This window comes from Callospermophilus lateralis, chromosome 2 (assembly GCF_048772815.1).
Source record: "Callospermophilus lateralis isolate mCalLat2 chromosome 2, mCalLat2.hap1, whole genome shotgun sequence".
NCBI classification, from domain to species: Eukaryota; Metazoa; Chordata; class Mammalia; order Rodentia; family Sciuridae; genus Callospermophilus; species Callospermophilus lateralis.
Genome location: NC_135306.1, coordinates 185,722,680 through 185,738,492, shown reverse-complemented (window position 1 = coordinate 185,738,492; position 15,813 = coordinate 185,722,680).

The following is a 15,813-nucleotide window of genomic DNA, read 5'->3' as shown; positions in this document are numbered from 1 at the left end:
TCAGAGAACTTCACTGGATTAGGGAAACAAGCTACAAATTTCAGCTCATCCTTTTGTTCAATATCAAGAAATGCCACAATCATTTTGAGTCTCAGGCACTAGGCTCTGATAATCAGTATGCAAAACAATGCATGGATAACTCTCCCCTTGGGTTTTCTCCCATATTCTTGATTTGTATATTGTCCAAAGCCTTGCTTCTTCAGTTTGCTGTTGCTTCCAGGAGTTAATCTTGTGCTTACCTTCCTCTTGCTTCATGAATAGCTATTGCTGCTTTGAATTTTAATTTTAATGAATATCATCAAAAATAAATCCACATTCATGCATTAGAAAATAGGCTTTTGCTGGTCAGACGTAGGCATGACAGGGCTTTTCCTAAGATCATCGTTATTTTAGGATGATGGGAACACCATCATTTATCCTTGGTAGATTCACGTCTCCTAAACCTGCTCGATTCTATGAAAGAAGTTGTTTTCTGCCATTTTCCTGAAGATGCAACTGAACCAAAACATAGTGGGAATCTTGAGAGATATTAGTGTAGGGAAAGCTCTGTAGATGTTCTGATCCTTAACTTTTATCTAAGCAGCAGATCCTTGCAAAACCAGAAAAATGAATCTTCTATGATCAGTATCATTAGAAACTAACATATTATCCTGCCAGCTGACCTTGCTGATGAGATGAATTGGGTTCAAAGGAGCCAGCTGCAACATTAAACTAAGAAAACAGCGAAGAGAATAAATCATGCAATGCATGGTCATGAATTTCTCAGGCCGAGGGTGGGACTGCTCTGTGACCTCAAGGGTTGTCTTCCATGATGGAAGGCAAGAGAACTTGCACCTGGAATCTCTTTATTTTACAGGAGGGACACACAAGTTCTCCACCAAATAAGGCAGGGAATAAGGTTTCAAAAGGGAGGTTGTCCCAAGTACAGGGCTATACCACATTTCTTTGCCAAGTGAAGGTGGAGGCCACTTGCTTCACTCAGCGCATGGTGTGCAATGTCAGACCAAACACTCCCCTTACTCAAGGCTGAGAGAGGATGCTCAGCATATGGGAAGGGCAGCCTCCCACAGTATTACACATAAGAATTCTCATTATTATCATGATCTGAATGTTGCATTAACATAGTGATATCAGAAAATCATTTCTAACATCATTCATTTTATCTTTATATCTTTGCTTTATATGACATCAGAATTGAGTTGTGATATCATCTAGTTTATATCTATATCTATATCTATAACTATATCTATATCTATATCATATCTATAGGCATACAGAGAGAGAGAGAGAGAGAGAGAGAGAGAGAGAAGGCTTGTAGTTCTAATTTTGAAGGTGCAAATCCTTTAAAGGGAAATCCTTTATTTGTTAAAAGAGTGAAAACGCCTTCAGCTTTTTCATCCTGTTTTGCAGTACTTTGGGAGAGTGGCCAAAATTCTTATTTTCCCTGCTTTCGCACTTCTATAAACTAACCATCACCATGGCAATATTCTCATGTTTCCTATAAAAGGTTCAAAATCACTTGTCAATTAAATATATTTGTGTGTTTAATCTGAGCCAACAGTTGAATTCTGACACTAGTTGAATCTGAGACACTAGTTGAATTTATAAAATTACTTCTCTAGTCTGGTCTTTAAATATTAGGACAAATATAAGCCCTCACTGAATCACTAGGAGTTGACATCTTTTCTTCACTAATCTAATTAAGACTTTAGTAGAATTTTAGTAGAAGTAAAACATGTTCCTTTTATGAAGGTTATTGAATTACATGTAAAACTTTAAAATGTGGAGAAGGGAGTAGGCTAATGAATCATGAAAAAAAAAAAAAGAAATAAGATGCTAATTTAAAAGACAACATCCTTCAATTGGAAATTATTATATTAGGCCAAATGTGATGTTCCATGTCTTTAGTCCTAGCTGTCAGATCAGGCGTTGGAGGCTTTATTGAGATATCACTCCTGGGTGGAACTCAACCAGACCCACAGAGGGGACAGGGGAAGGGTCTGAGGAGAAACCGCGTGGAAGCTCGACCAGACTGGACTTTTATGGGGCTTACAGCAGGAAGGGAAGGGCTTGGGACAGGAAAAGGTGTTTCTAGGGTCCCTTGCCCCCTTAGAGTTGGTCAGGGGAGTTGGCTGAACTCCAGGATTGGCCAGGGGGTCCTGCTGATTGACAGGCGTTAGTCAGGAAATCTGGCTGATTGACAGGCATTTCCGCCGGCATTTGATTGATGTTCTTTTCTGGCGCGGGCTGCTTTGTTCTCTAAGTTGCCACTAAGTTGCCACCAAGTCGCCACCACTGACCTAACACTAGCAACTTGGAAGAATGAGGTAAGAAGATCACAAGATTCAGGCCAGCCTTGGCAACTTAGTGAAACCCTATCTCAAAATAAAAAGAACAATATCATTGAAGATGTAGTTCAGTAGTAGAGTACCCTTGGCTTTAATCCACATTACAAAAAAAAAAAAAAAAAAAATACCGTAGGAGATATAATTCAGCAAAATTTCCTTGGAAATTTTTTCTTCCTCAGTTTTATGTGTACATTTCTAGATGTGCTACATAAAAATATTTATTATAAGGTTGTTGGTACTAACATTTCTGGAAAAGGCTCATGTTGTGTGACTTCTGCTATCTCAATCAAGGATAAACTGTATGAATGATCAATCTTCTAAAAGGCAGGGTAGCATTTCTTATGAAATACCTACCTTTTAGCCCCATCCCTAGAATCTGCTGAACCAAGTAGGAAGGAAAGCTGACCTGCTGTACTTACTGTGGCAAAATCTCTAAATTCAACTGGTGACTTTATGGAATTGATATTTACCTCATGATGACCAAGATCTCCAGGTACCCAAGAATGGCAACAAGCCAGTAGTAATCTTGAGAGTTTAAATCTGATTGGTGGGTAAAATGTGAGACATTGGACGTTGTACCTCAATTTGGCCAAGTTATTTCTTTGAAAGAAGTGATGCCACATATTGTAAAACTACGAACTTAAAAAGAAAAGAGTAAGAAATGCACTAAAATATTGCTTTTTTACCATTTCAAAAGTTGTAGCTATTATCATTTCCCTTTCAGTACCAAAAAATGTATTTTATTTTTTCTACATCATTGTGCTTTTGAAAGATCATAAAATTGACAACTTCTGATAAGAAAATGTTCTTATTCATCGAGAAAACAATTGTATGAACAGCAGCAATTTCTGCTTTGCTTCTACAGCTCTCAGTGAATATTGCTTAAACTTGTCCAAGAAAAGAACTATAAGACATTAAATGAAGAAGCAGACATGAACTTTAATACATTTCCTATTCACCATGAAGTACTGCAATCCCCGGATAGCAGGGACTTTAGAGACCTTGGATGAATGATTCATGCTAGACCAGTGACCTAATATCTGTTGAGAGGTGGTACATTTTGATTGCTATTTACTAAGGCCGTCTCCCACAAAAAGACCTTGACTAGGGTGACTTCTTTCTCATCAAAACTCTCCCACTAAATTCCCCCTGACATTAAAAATGCTGTGTCCTGTCTTTGGTGAGGGTTTCAAACTGCAGACCTGACATCTCATAGAGAATAACTATACCCCTATTTGCAGTTAAAAAAAAAAATCCAAGAATATTTCACAAAGTATGAAGTTTGGATTTTTTTTTTCTGAGTTTGGTGTATAAATCATGTTTTATAAATACAGTTGACACAGTCTTGCTGATCTCTTCCTTGCCATTGAGTACCTTAAACTACTGTAATAGCCCTTGAAATGTTTTGCTTCTTAGCAGAAAATGATTTATTCAGTAATGTTACAGTTATTCCTGGTTTAAGGGAGGGTGGTATTGAAGTGACTTACATGAGAGTCTCAATTTTGCAGCACCAGTGTCCTTATTAGAGTTTTTCATGGACAGATCTAAAAATAATCTGCTTTCATAGGTTAAAAAAATTTTTCCCCTTGATGATACTTCTGTGACTATACTTCTGTGAAGATGGCACAACTTTTCTCCCCCAAAGAAATGGATTTGGATAATACAGCAACCACCTAAGCCAAGCATGTCCTTCTTGAAATGATATTCTGACACTCGGAGAAAAGCCCAGTTTACTAATCCCCCCCATTCTCACAAGCCACTGCTGTATACACCATACTGTGATATCAGCAGTCTTATATTTTAGATGCTGTTGCTATTTTTCTTATTCTTCTTTGCATCCAGGCAACCCATCTCTATTCTTAACTTGCATTCTGGAAGGCTTATCTCAAGTAAATAGGACACAGAAGAACACTGTGCAAAGCAATTTTTATAAAACTCCTACATCAATTCAAAAGCTTTCTCTGTTCTTGCTAAGGATTTAATTGACATGCACATTTAGAAATTCAAATTATTGATTTTCAGCAGTCTTCACTTAAAAATGGCTGCCCACTAAGCCAGACTCAAAATTAAAATTCAAAAAGAAGCTTTTTAATTTATTTTACAAATATGCCACTGTGCATATTACTGATAATATTAGTTGTCTAAGCATGACTGTAACTGCATGTTTTCATTGGGTATGCTTATAGAGGAGATAGAGTTTCTTGCTAACCATAGAAACTCTGTAAATAGAATCCTTCTGGAACAACTGTTATGTGTAAAATTAGCTTTGTTTAAAATTCACATCCAAATACAATGTGAGTCTATTTATCACATTATCTTCTTTTTTCTACATCTAAAAATCATAAAACACTATAAAACAGTCATTCTCTTTATCTTCATTTTACAAGTAACTGCTTAATTTGCATTAGTGATCTAAACAATAGCCATTTTATAGAAATGGAAGCGTTCACAATGAAAATGTCTCCAGGCTGATTATTCACAACTAGAGTCTTTAAGAAGATAGCTAAAGGGTATAAAAGCCAAAAAAATAAAAAATAAAAATAAAATAAAGAAAGAAAGAAAAGAAAAAAGAAGAAGAATGAAGAAAGTTCCACTCTCTGAAACTAATTCTTAATTTTATTTACCAACAATTTTGTTAATTATCGCTATTTAAAAAACTACCTTAATTCTTAGTGACTCTAAGTAATCACTTTAATATTTTTATTTCTGCATAGTTTTTAGGGTAAGAAATTCCAAAAGAACTCTGCTAGGTCATTTGTTTCTGACTTGCTGGAATGCCATGTGCCCCTGGAGCTCTTAGTGAAGGAAGATTCACTTTGAAGGTGGCTCCTCTGCTTTATTTCATATCTGAGTTTTTGACCTTCTGCTCTGTCCCCCCACTTCACAAGGCATGTCATTCTCCAGAACATCTCCATGTGGCATAATTATCTCTTCTCTCAATATGGATGTCTCAGAGCAGGTTTACTTCTTACCTGGTGGCTCTCTTCCAAGAGAAAGTGTTCCAAAAAGCAGAAAGTGGACACTGCCAAATCTTTATGGCTCATAACTGGAAACTGTCATGGCTTCATTTTAACTTATTCTATTTGTCAAAGTCATGGAAAGCCTTTTTATAGATCAGAAGAAAGAGACTGTACCCCATCTATCAATGGTACAGATTTTAAAACTGTGGGGATATCATCAGACTTCCACAGCAACAGACTTCTCAGACTCCTCTTTTGTGCCCCATAAAATGATTCTCAGTGAAACCTGATGAACTGTAATGAGACCATGTCTGAGGACTTCCTTTCCAATTGTTAGTCTTAGGAGAAGACTCCATTAGAAGCTCCCAGTGCTCAAAATGACAAAGACTATGGCAAAATTATATCAAGACTAAGAAAAAGACATTTCTGTAGTTATCTGTAAGTCTTGAAAATCCTTAAGAGAAACTTCTGCCTAGACCATCTTCTTATTTAAACATTTTTAGGATTACAGTTTATAATAAATATAGCTCTGAGCATTTTGGGATATGGCCATTTTACCTATTCATTGACTATTTTAAGAAATTTCCAAAGCCGTTACTTAAAAATTAGTTTAAGAAGGACAGGGCAAGAGTTGAAAATTCTCCATATAAAATATTGCTAGATAGACATATATCTCATACAAAAGTTATACTGTGTAGATAAAGAGATAATTGCTGAATTGATTAAAAATATGCTTGTTACAGTTCCTCATTTAAATATATATTGAGTACATATTAATTAATATTTATTATGAGGCAGTCACTGAATTGGATTATTGGATACTGATGAATATCTTCCTAGAGCTTAAAATCTAATGCATAAGTCATGGGATAGAGAATAAGTTAAGTAAATACATAATATCAAACTCTTGTGAGGGAAAAATACTATGATACTGAATAAAGAGATAAAATCACTGAAATGGCTTTTATTTGAGTTGATAACCCTGAAATCATGATGTTAGGATTGGACAAGATTCAACCAGGTAAAAAATGACGAACATGTGCTAACTCTCTTGGCTTGGCAGGTGTGAGATATAATCTAAGGCTAAAATAGGAGTATGGTGTATGAAAGGAAGAAAATTTTTGGTTGATATTGGAGAGGTAAGGGTCAAGAAATATTTTAGATTATAGTAAGGTGAATGGATTAATTTTTGAAGAGCCCTATATAGGATAATAATACAATTTAGCCTATGTATATCAGAAAATGTTGCCTTCCATGTAAGACAGGAATAGAAGCCAAGATTATGTCCAGGTTGATGGTAGCTTCTGTTAGACAGGTTTTCTCAACCTCAGCACTATTGACAGCTAAATAGCACTTTGTTGGGGCAGGGGGGAGTCCTGAATGTTGTAGAATGACTAATAGCTTCTGTGGAACCTACCCTGTTGATTCCAGTAGTAGTCCTTCTAGCAACATAAGCAAAAATGTCCCCAGACAATGTCCGAGCATAGGAGAAAAGGACTTGAAGGAATCAGACAATAGATAATAGATATGGATATAATAGACATGATATACCTTTAGATTGTAAAACATGTGATTAACTGTTTCATTTAATAAGCAAAAGGCAGGGAAACATATTTCTAATTTGAAAATGTGAATTCAGTTTATTTATTAATTTGGAATAAAAAATGAAGAGAAAATATTAGAGAAAAAAAAACAAGTATTCAGTTTTCAATATAAATTTCACTTTTCTACTAGAAATCCACCTATAAATGTTATGTAGAACTTGGACATATAAATGCAATTAGTCTACTGAGAGCAATACGTATGTTCCTATAATCAAGAGGTATATTTAATTAGCCCCCAATTCCTGCCTACAAACAAATCTGTTTTATTTACACTTTTTGTGGTACTCAAGGTTGAACCCAGAGCCACTCTACTTCTGAGCTGCACTTTCTTTCATTCTTTCTTTTTTCTTTTTAAAATTTTCTTATTTTGAGATAAGACCTTGCTAAATTGCCAAGGAAGGACTTGAATTTTCCATTCTCCTGCCTCAGCCTCTGAGTTATTATGATTGAATATCCTTGTAAGATAATTTTTTCTTTACTTTGATCTTGGAACATATTGGAAAATCCCACACTTTTCCCATCTCTTTTCAGTTATAAAAATAATGTGATTTTATACCAATATTGTATATTTTGTACTAAAAATGGATTTATATTTATAGTATATATAACTCTCTCTCTCTGTATATATATATATATATATATATATATATATATATATATATAATATTGATAGAATATTTTTTAAACATCTTGGATATATTAATATCCTTTTCATAATAAGTATGATTTTAAAGCCTATTAATTATAATTGGCCATTTAACTATACATGAATTATAATTAAATACAAATTAAACTATAATTATATGAAATTTTTTGTATACATTTATGTGAAAAATATAATTTTACGTATTATAAATTAAATATAATTTACTGATTTTGAAAATTTTGCCAACTCTAAATCAAAGCTTTATTTATTCCATTCAAAGCTTGTCCTTTTCTTCTCCCAATACAGGAAAGGAAAGTCTGGGATCTCCCTCTCCCTTTATTTCCTACTCTATTTGTGTAGGGTCATATACAACCCATCAAGGAGAGATACTACTAGAAAGAAAAGCCTCTGAGTTGTACTCTCCTGTGCTGTTATAATCTGGTTATCAGCACCCTCTTTTACAGGCAATCAACTGCTGTTTTTCCAACAACAGCTTTGTGAAGGGACTTGAGGTGGATATCTGGCACAGAATCTCATGTGCTCTATATTTTCTTGGTGACACAGATACTCTGTAGTTCCTCTCATGGAAGATTCAAACCACAGCCTCTGTTTATAAGAAGGGTCCTTTGTCACCCACGGGCCACTTTCCAGCACAAGGCCGTTTAAATAAAGTTGGAATCTGCACTTTCATGCATTTGACTCATGAGAAATTCACCCACCCCTGTTCTTCTAAGGAATAGACAAGCAGCTTGCCAACTGTTGACCTCTCTGTCTTTGTCCTGCCCGTTGGTTCTCATGTATTTTTCCATTGTTAAAAAGTAATTGTGCAATGCTTTCTTCACTTGTATACACAGACTCCACAGGATACATATGTTGCACTCTCATAAGCTCCCTAAGACTGTGAGGACAAGAATTTCCCACAATTCCATAGTCAACACCTCAATTATTCCATCAGGTTATTTTTTATTATTATAAATTAAATGTGTAATATAATATAATAATATATCTAATGTATTATTAAATACAGAGGAAAATTCCATCTCCATTGGACAAATACTTGTTCTAAGGAGGAAGAATCCCTTACTTTTTCTCTTCATCGTGGAGGGGGAAAACTTTTTCATTGTTCCCTTGCTTACAGTTAGTACAGTAACTGTAAACCCTCTTTAGTAAATCCCTCTTAAATAGGATCTGATTAGTAGGGAGTAAACTTCTAGTTGCAGAATTTTACCTAGGATATCTTTAGAATACAGAGAGAAATATTGCTTTTTTTTTACATTTATGTAAATATACTTATTAAAAAGAAATTCAGGAGATGTGGCATGATGAAAACACCAATAATTAGGACTCTCAGCTGAAAATAAGCCAACATTCTCTAACAGGTTTAAGCAAAAAGAGAATTCTTTAAAATATGATTTGGTTTACTCTATATATGTGTTACGGTTTGAATATTAGATGTCCCTTAAAAGCTCATGAGTAAGACAATGCAAGAAGGTTCAGAGGAGAAATGATTGGGTTGTGAGAGTCTTAACTCACTCATTGAATTAATCCCTGATGGGGATTAACTAAGTGTTAACTGAAGTGAGAGGGTGTGGTTGGAGGAGGTGAGAACTGGAGTATAGCTGCCAGGGTATATTTATTTTTTATTTGGAGAGTGGAGACCTCTCTCTGCTTCCTGATCATCATGTGAACTGGTTCCCTCTGCCACACTTTTCTGTCATGATTTCTGCCTCATCTGAAGCCCTGAGGAATGGAACCAACCTCCTGTGGACTAAAACCTCTAAAACTGTGAGCCCTGAAATAAACTTTTCCACCTCTAAAATTGTTCTTGTGGGTTCCTTAATTACAGCAGTGAAAAAGCTGACTGAAAGACTATGGGAAGTTAACAAAATTGAACTTGAAACTTTAGTAATTTTACAGTGCTTTGGCCAGAGAAAATAATCAAACTCATCTTGACACAATGTGGCCATCACCTCACATTGCTTCAAGTGTCATTGAGGTGCTAAACCAACATCTTCACTGCATATACCCTGAAGAATGAAATGTGTCTGCTATTATACTTGTCTGTATACCCAATATTCCCATCTGGTTATCAGCCTAGATATGTAGGTAAAATTAAGAGACATATCATCCTATTGGTTGGGACAGAAGCTACCTTGTAGCTTGTCAAGAAGTTACTGGGATGTGTGATTGTACATAGAGTATGTATGAATGTAAGCCCATTTTGTGCTACTGTAACAAAACATTATGGACTGGATAATTTGTAACAAATAGGAGTTTCATTGGTTCCTGGTCTGGAAGCTAAGAGGTGAAAAACAAAGAACTAGAATGACAAGGGTCTTGGTGCTGCATCATCTTATCAGGGAAAGATAAAGAGGGTAAGAGAGAGAGTAAGAGATCAAACTTGGAAGCTCAAGCCCTTTACAAGTGGCATTAAAATATTCATGAGGGGCTGGGCTTATAACCCCATGGTAGAACACTTGTTTAATGTGCAAAATACATGGTTTTACCCTCAGCACAACCAACCAAAACAATGAAACACTGCTGTTTTGTGAACTCATGTTTTTTGGGGGACACATTCAAAACACCACAGTATGAAACTTTTGTTTGAAGGAGAGTCAACCTATAAGCATATAACTACCAAATAATGATTTTTTTTCCACTTGCTTTTCTGTTATGGTGAAAGACATTAGCTTACATTTAAAATCTTTATAAGAATAGACTTATAAACATAGGTTAATTTAATATTCAAACGTTTTAAAATGGCAAGAGGGAATGGGATAAAGGTAATACATTATGCAAACAGTCTTTATTTGAAGAAATACTTCTTTGCACATGAAAATGTAAGTAAAGGTAAAGATGGGCATAATTAAGTTTTTAATTAGGGTTAGAAAGATAATGTTGACCCACTATATTATTAATCTTGTCAAAGTATGAGCATATACCATCATCAGATGGAATGATGGGTGTTGGCAGCCATGGATGAATCATTGCTTTGAACTGCCCGAGATGGAAGCCAACACCTCCCTTATTAATTTCTCAGTGCAAAGGAGCCCATAAGTCGGCCTGGTTTTCTGGTGATGATCTGTTTAAAAGGAAATTCCATGGTTGCCATGGAGTTCATGACCTAAGGAGGGTGGAGAATTGTGGGTACAAGCTGTAATTGAACTGTTCAAACTTTTGATCTCATTTCTGTTTTAAAGTGACTTTCTCAGAATTAATCCCTTGGTGTAAAAACCCTATAAAAGAAACGCTCAGAGCCTGATGATTGTCAGTCCTCCTGCATTAGAGGTTAGCTGAGCCACTGGGTCCTACTTTCTGTATTTCTGTTTGTTCATCTTTTTTCTAATCTCCTCGTCCACCTGGTTTGGGAAAACTGAGTTGATGCACTGGAAGCAATAGATGGGAAGTAGAAAGTGGGATAATTTGGAAGTCTGGAAGAAAGTGTGAAGTTTCTTGAAATCACTAAAATGATAGCACTGTGTTGAGAGTTAGAATTTGGTTTTAAAGTGAATCCAGTCTGGCAGGTCATGTGATTGGGCATGGTAAACATGATGGATCAGAGACTAACAAATTAAATGGGAAATGAAGTCAGGAATTTATTGACCAATAGAATCAGTGAAATGAATTAAGAAGAAGTCATTATATGCTAAGTATTTAAGTGGAAGTGCAAGCATAGAGAGGAGGGACAGGAATCATGGTGATGGAATAGAAAGCGACCATGCAAAAATTTGACATTATTTGGAACTTGGTGATGATAAATTCTGAAAAGTGCCCTTGGAATTAAGTGTGTGAAATGTGATGTGTTAGGGAGACAGAGGGAAGGTCATCATGATCGATGATAAAGAGGTGAATAAACTGAGAAGAGAGGACTGGTCAAAGTATTGACCAGGCTATTCATTAAGATATTTATGACTCCAGAAAAAAAATTCTGGAGTTCACAAGGAAAGGAACTATGAACCAGTTTGATAATTAAAATTTTCATTGAAATCAATCAGGAGAGGAATGTAGCATCCCTGGTTGTTCTAAATATTAGGGAAACAGGTTTTCTTCTTCTTTTTTCTTTTCTTTCTCTCTTTTTTTAAAAGTAAGATTGCCATCTTATTAAAGCTAGTATTTTGGAATATAAAATAATGTACAATATATATAATATTCATCCTATTTGTATTAAAAAATATATATATGTATATGGCCAGCGCTTTGGGTGTTGTAGGAAAAAAAAAAAACATGCTTTCTCAGAGCAGCTTTTATTTTGGTTAAAGTCCAGAGATGGTGGGAATGTTTTGACCATTACTTTTAGAGGCCACAATGGAAAGGCTTGGAAGAAAGAGGATATAAATGGGAGTTCATAACCCACTTGAATCAAATATATGAAATATGATATGTCAAGAGCTTTGTAATGTTTTGAACAACCAATAAAGAAAAGGAAAAAAAAAAGAAAGAGGATATAACTTATAAATGATGCATAAGTTATTTGGTCATATTAAGAGGAAAGAATGGGAAAGGTGTCTGAAAGACAATTGATTACAGGTTAGGCTTAACCCATCTAGCAGTGATTGGGGTAAGAATTTCTGGGAGGTATGGTTGTTTAGATCCTGATAGTCTTTCAGAAGATATTCATATCAAACTGAGTCCTCTGAGGAACACACACCAGGATGGAATTAGATGTGAAAGATGCTTCTTCAAGGAAGTTGCCATGAAGGATATAAAGGGAAGAAAGCAATGACTAGGCAGAGAGAAGCTTCAGACCTCAGTCTGATCCCTGTGAAACAAATGATGGGAAGAGGAAAGTTTACATTAAAAAAAAAAAAAAAAAAAAACAACTGAGACCGCATGGCATCATTCTGGGAATCTTTTGAGCATAATGATAAGGAGTTTTGAAGTGAATAAGACCCATGTGAGGAGTCTGTCTTGAGTGTAAATAGTAGAATTCTAGATCTTGCTCTGATCAGCTAATCACTGAGGAATATGGCTTTGTGCATGGAAGACACAGTACTATATTCTCATCCTCCAGTTTAAATTCCTGAAGAGTCATCTTCTGAAGGGACTGGGATATCATGCCTCCATAAACATCACCAGTTACATTCAGTTCTTCCGCTATCAGCTGGAATAACACTGGCTGAGGGAAACTGCCAAGGGAGATGTTCCCTGAGATAGCACATTTTACTCTCAAACAGAATAAGTCATATCAATCATAAACTTTTAAAACCTTATTATCCATTTTATTAGCATTTAGTCATAAGCTTTCTAAAGTTTCTATTAGACTCAAATTTTAATGGTGGAGGGAGAATAAAGTAATCAAAAAATATAATTATGCAATATGATAAATTCTGTAAAGGTTACTTATAACTTATTTGAGAAAGAGATGAAGCAGAGTAATTTTTTTTTAGTGTAAATTGATCGATTACTAATTTTGAATGTCCTTTCTCCCAAACTCTTGAATTATTGATTAGTGTTAGCACAGACTCTTATGGAATGTTGACAAAACTTTTTATTTCCTATATCCCATTTTATATATATATATATATATATATATATATATATATTTTAAATCAATGACTTAAACTGTCAATGAAAGACATGAGCAGGTGGTGGGAAACTGGATAACTGTTTTGGTTTTGAGAGATAAAAGAATCAGAATCCAAAATTATCTCAAGTGTCTGGTGAGGCAAACCAGAAGAAATTAAATAAAAAAAGATTTATGTCACAGTTCTAACATTGTAAGTGCAAGATGATGAGAATCACATTCTGTGCTGCTATGTCCAGAAAAAGCCTGGAAGTGCTACATTCAGAATCGGATGTCACGTTTTTGAAAAGATCGTTGACAACTGAAGAGATTTTGTAGGACACAAACAGGACAGGTAGATGCCTTAAAACAGCGTCTCATACTTACCTCTTGCTAACAGAAGCTAGCTTCTCACAGGTCTCAGAATGAAATGCTGAATCATGAACATGTACCATGAGTTCTTCTACTAGTTCTTAAGCACATGGAGTCCATTCCTGAATTAGGGACTTTAAACTTGCTCCTCTTTGACCTTGAACCTTCCTACCACTATCATCAGTACAACCAGAAGCTCTGTTCTGAAAAGATGCAAAATACTTTTCACATGCTTGCACATGCTCATACACATATGTATAAGCACTTGTGTCAAGACTCGCATTGCCGGGCGCGGTGGCCCATGCCTGTAATCCCAGGGAGGCTGAGGCAGGAGGATTGCAAGTTCAAAGCCAGCCTCAGCCATGGTGAGGCACAAAGCAATTCAGTGAGACCCTGTCTTTAAATAACATCCAAAATAGGGCTGGGGATGTGGCTCAGTGGTTGAGTGCCCCTGAGTTCAATCCCTAGTATTCCTCCCCGCAAAGACTTGCAACTGTAATGTTTAAAATACTTGTCAAGCATTATTTATGCCATAAATGCTTGCTCAGTAACTGAACTGAGGAATGCTTTTTAAAGAAATCATCATGCTTAATCAGAGAAAAGACTTCAGAAGGAGGAGTGTAGAAATTTAACAATTGTTTAAAACATTAAGAAGGACTTCTTGTAGAAGATCTATTAAGTTGTTTTGGTGAGGTAGCAAGTGACAGATTTAAAAAAATAAGTTTTAAGTTACTGGGTCAGAGTTTAACTCAACAATTGGGAAAGCTTTCTAAGTGAAATAATTATCTAAAGAATAGAGTACTTTTTGAAATGCTGGATTTTTCTGTCACTAAAAATGTTCAGAAACTTTATTTCTTAAGAACATTTTCTTTTCACATTACAATGTCTCTGGAATTGGAATGTCTCTGTTATGTGATGTAGTCTTTAAATCACTCTCACAATTATTATTCCACAAACATTCTTTATTATTAGATGTCAGCTTTGAACTTGAAGAATGATTGTCACTGGACTAAAAGATAATACTGGGTATTAACCCCCAGAAATAAAACAGTTGTGAGAAAAGGGCAGTAGGTAATGATCAGATGTTTAGTAACATTCTTGTAGGAATGTTACAAGTATTGATTAGCAGTATTATTGATTGGACAATTTTGAATGGAAAAACAGTATTGGAGTCTTGAGTTGCCGCAAAGAATAAGGTCTTGGAACTAGAGGGGTTTCCGAATTCTTTAACCAAATTATCTTCTCTTTTACTTTTTTTCATGTTTACACAAAATTAATACATGAAAAAGAATCATATTCAATTTAGTACAAAAGTAAGACTTTAATAAGTTTATGACTTAAATGCTAGGATAAACACCAGATTAAAGCTTAATTAGCAGTGTCTTTCTTCTTTCAAGTAGCAAAAGAACAAATGTAAATCTAGTAAGCAATTTATTTTATATCCTATGATCTAGATTCTACATTTATGCTGCCCTTTAAAGGGATATTGGAAAGCATACTTTGGAATTAGGTTGAACATTGGAAAACAACATATTTACATTTTAATCTTAACTTGCTTTACTTTAAAAGATAAATTGAAATCCTACCACCAGTATCTGTCCATGAGACTTATGTTGAAATAGTTGTTGCACATGTGATTAAATTAAGATGATGTTATACTGAGCTAGGGTGGGTGTTAATCCAATAGGATTGGTGTTCTTATTAGATGAGAATACAGACACACAGATGCAGAAACACAGAGGACAGACAGCCATGTGAGGAGGAGACAGAGATTAGAATTCAAATACCAAAATCCAAGAAATGCCTGGAACCATGAGGAACTAAAAGGGACAGAGGGACTCTTCCCTTGAGTCTAGAAGAAGCACAACCTTCCAAGGCTTTGATTTGTGGCTGCTTGCTTCAAGAGCTGTGAAAGAATATTTTTTTTTTTTTTTGCTTTAAAATCTGTAATAGTTTCCTAGGGCAACCATAACAAAATATGACAAGTGTGACTTGGAACAACAGGAACTTTTCTCAAGTTATTGAGAATGGGAAGTCTAAACTCCATGGTGGTAGGACCACAGTCTCTTGGCAGCCCTAGGGAAGAATCTGTCCCATGCCTTTTCCTGAGCTCTAGTGCAGTCACAGACCTTGGAGTTCTTCCGCCTGCAGAGGCACAGCTGCAGTTTCTGCCTCTGTCCTTATTCTCCCTGTGTCTTCACATATTCTTCTTCTTAGGACCCTCGCCATATTGAATTAAGAGCTAACTCTACTACAGTGTGTCTGCACCCAAAGGAATTGTATTTATAACCATGCCCTTTCCAAATAAGATCACATTCTCAGATACTGTATGTGAGGGATTTGGCACATCTTGTTGAAAGACGCAATTCATCATTTAACA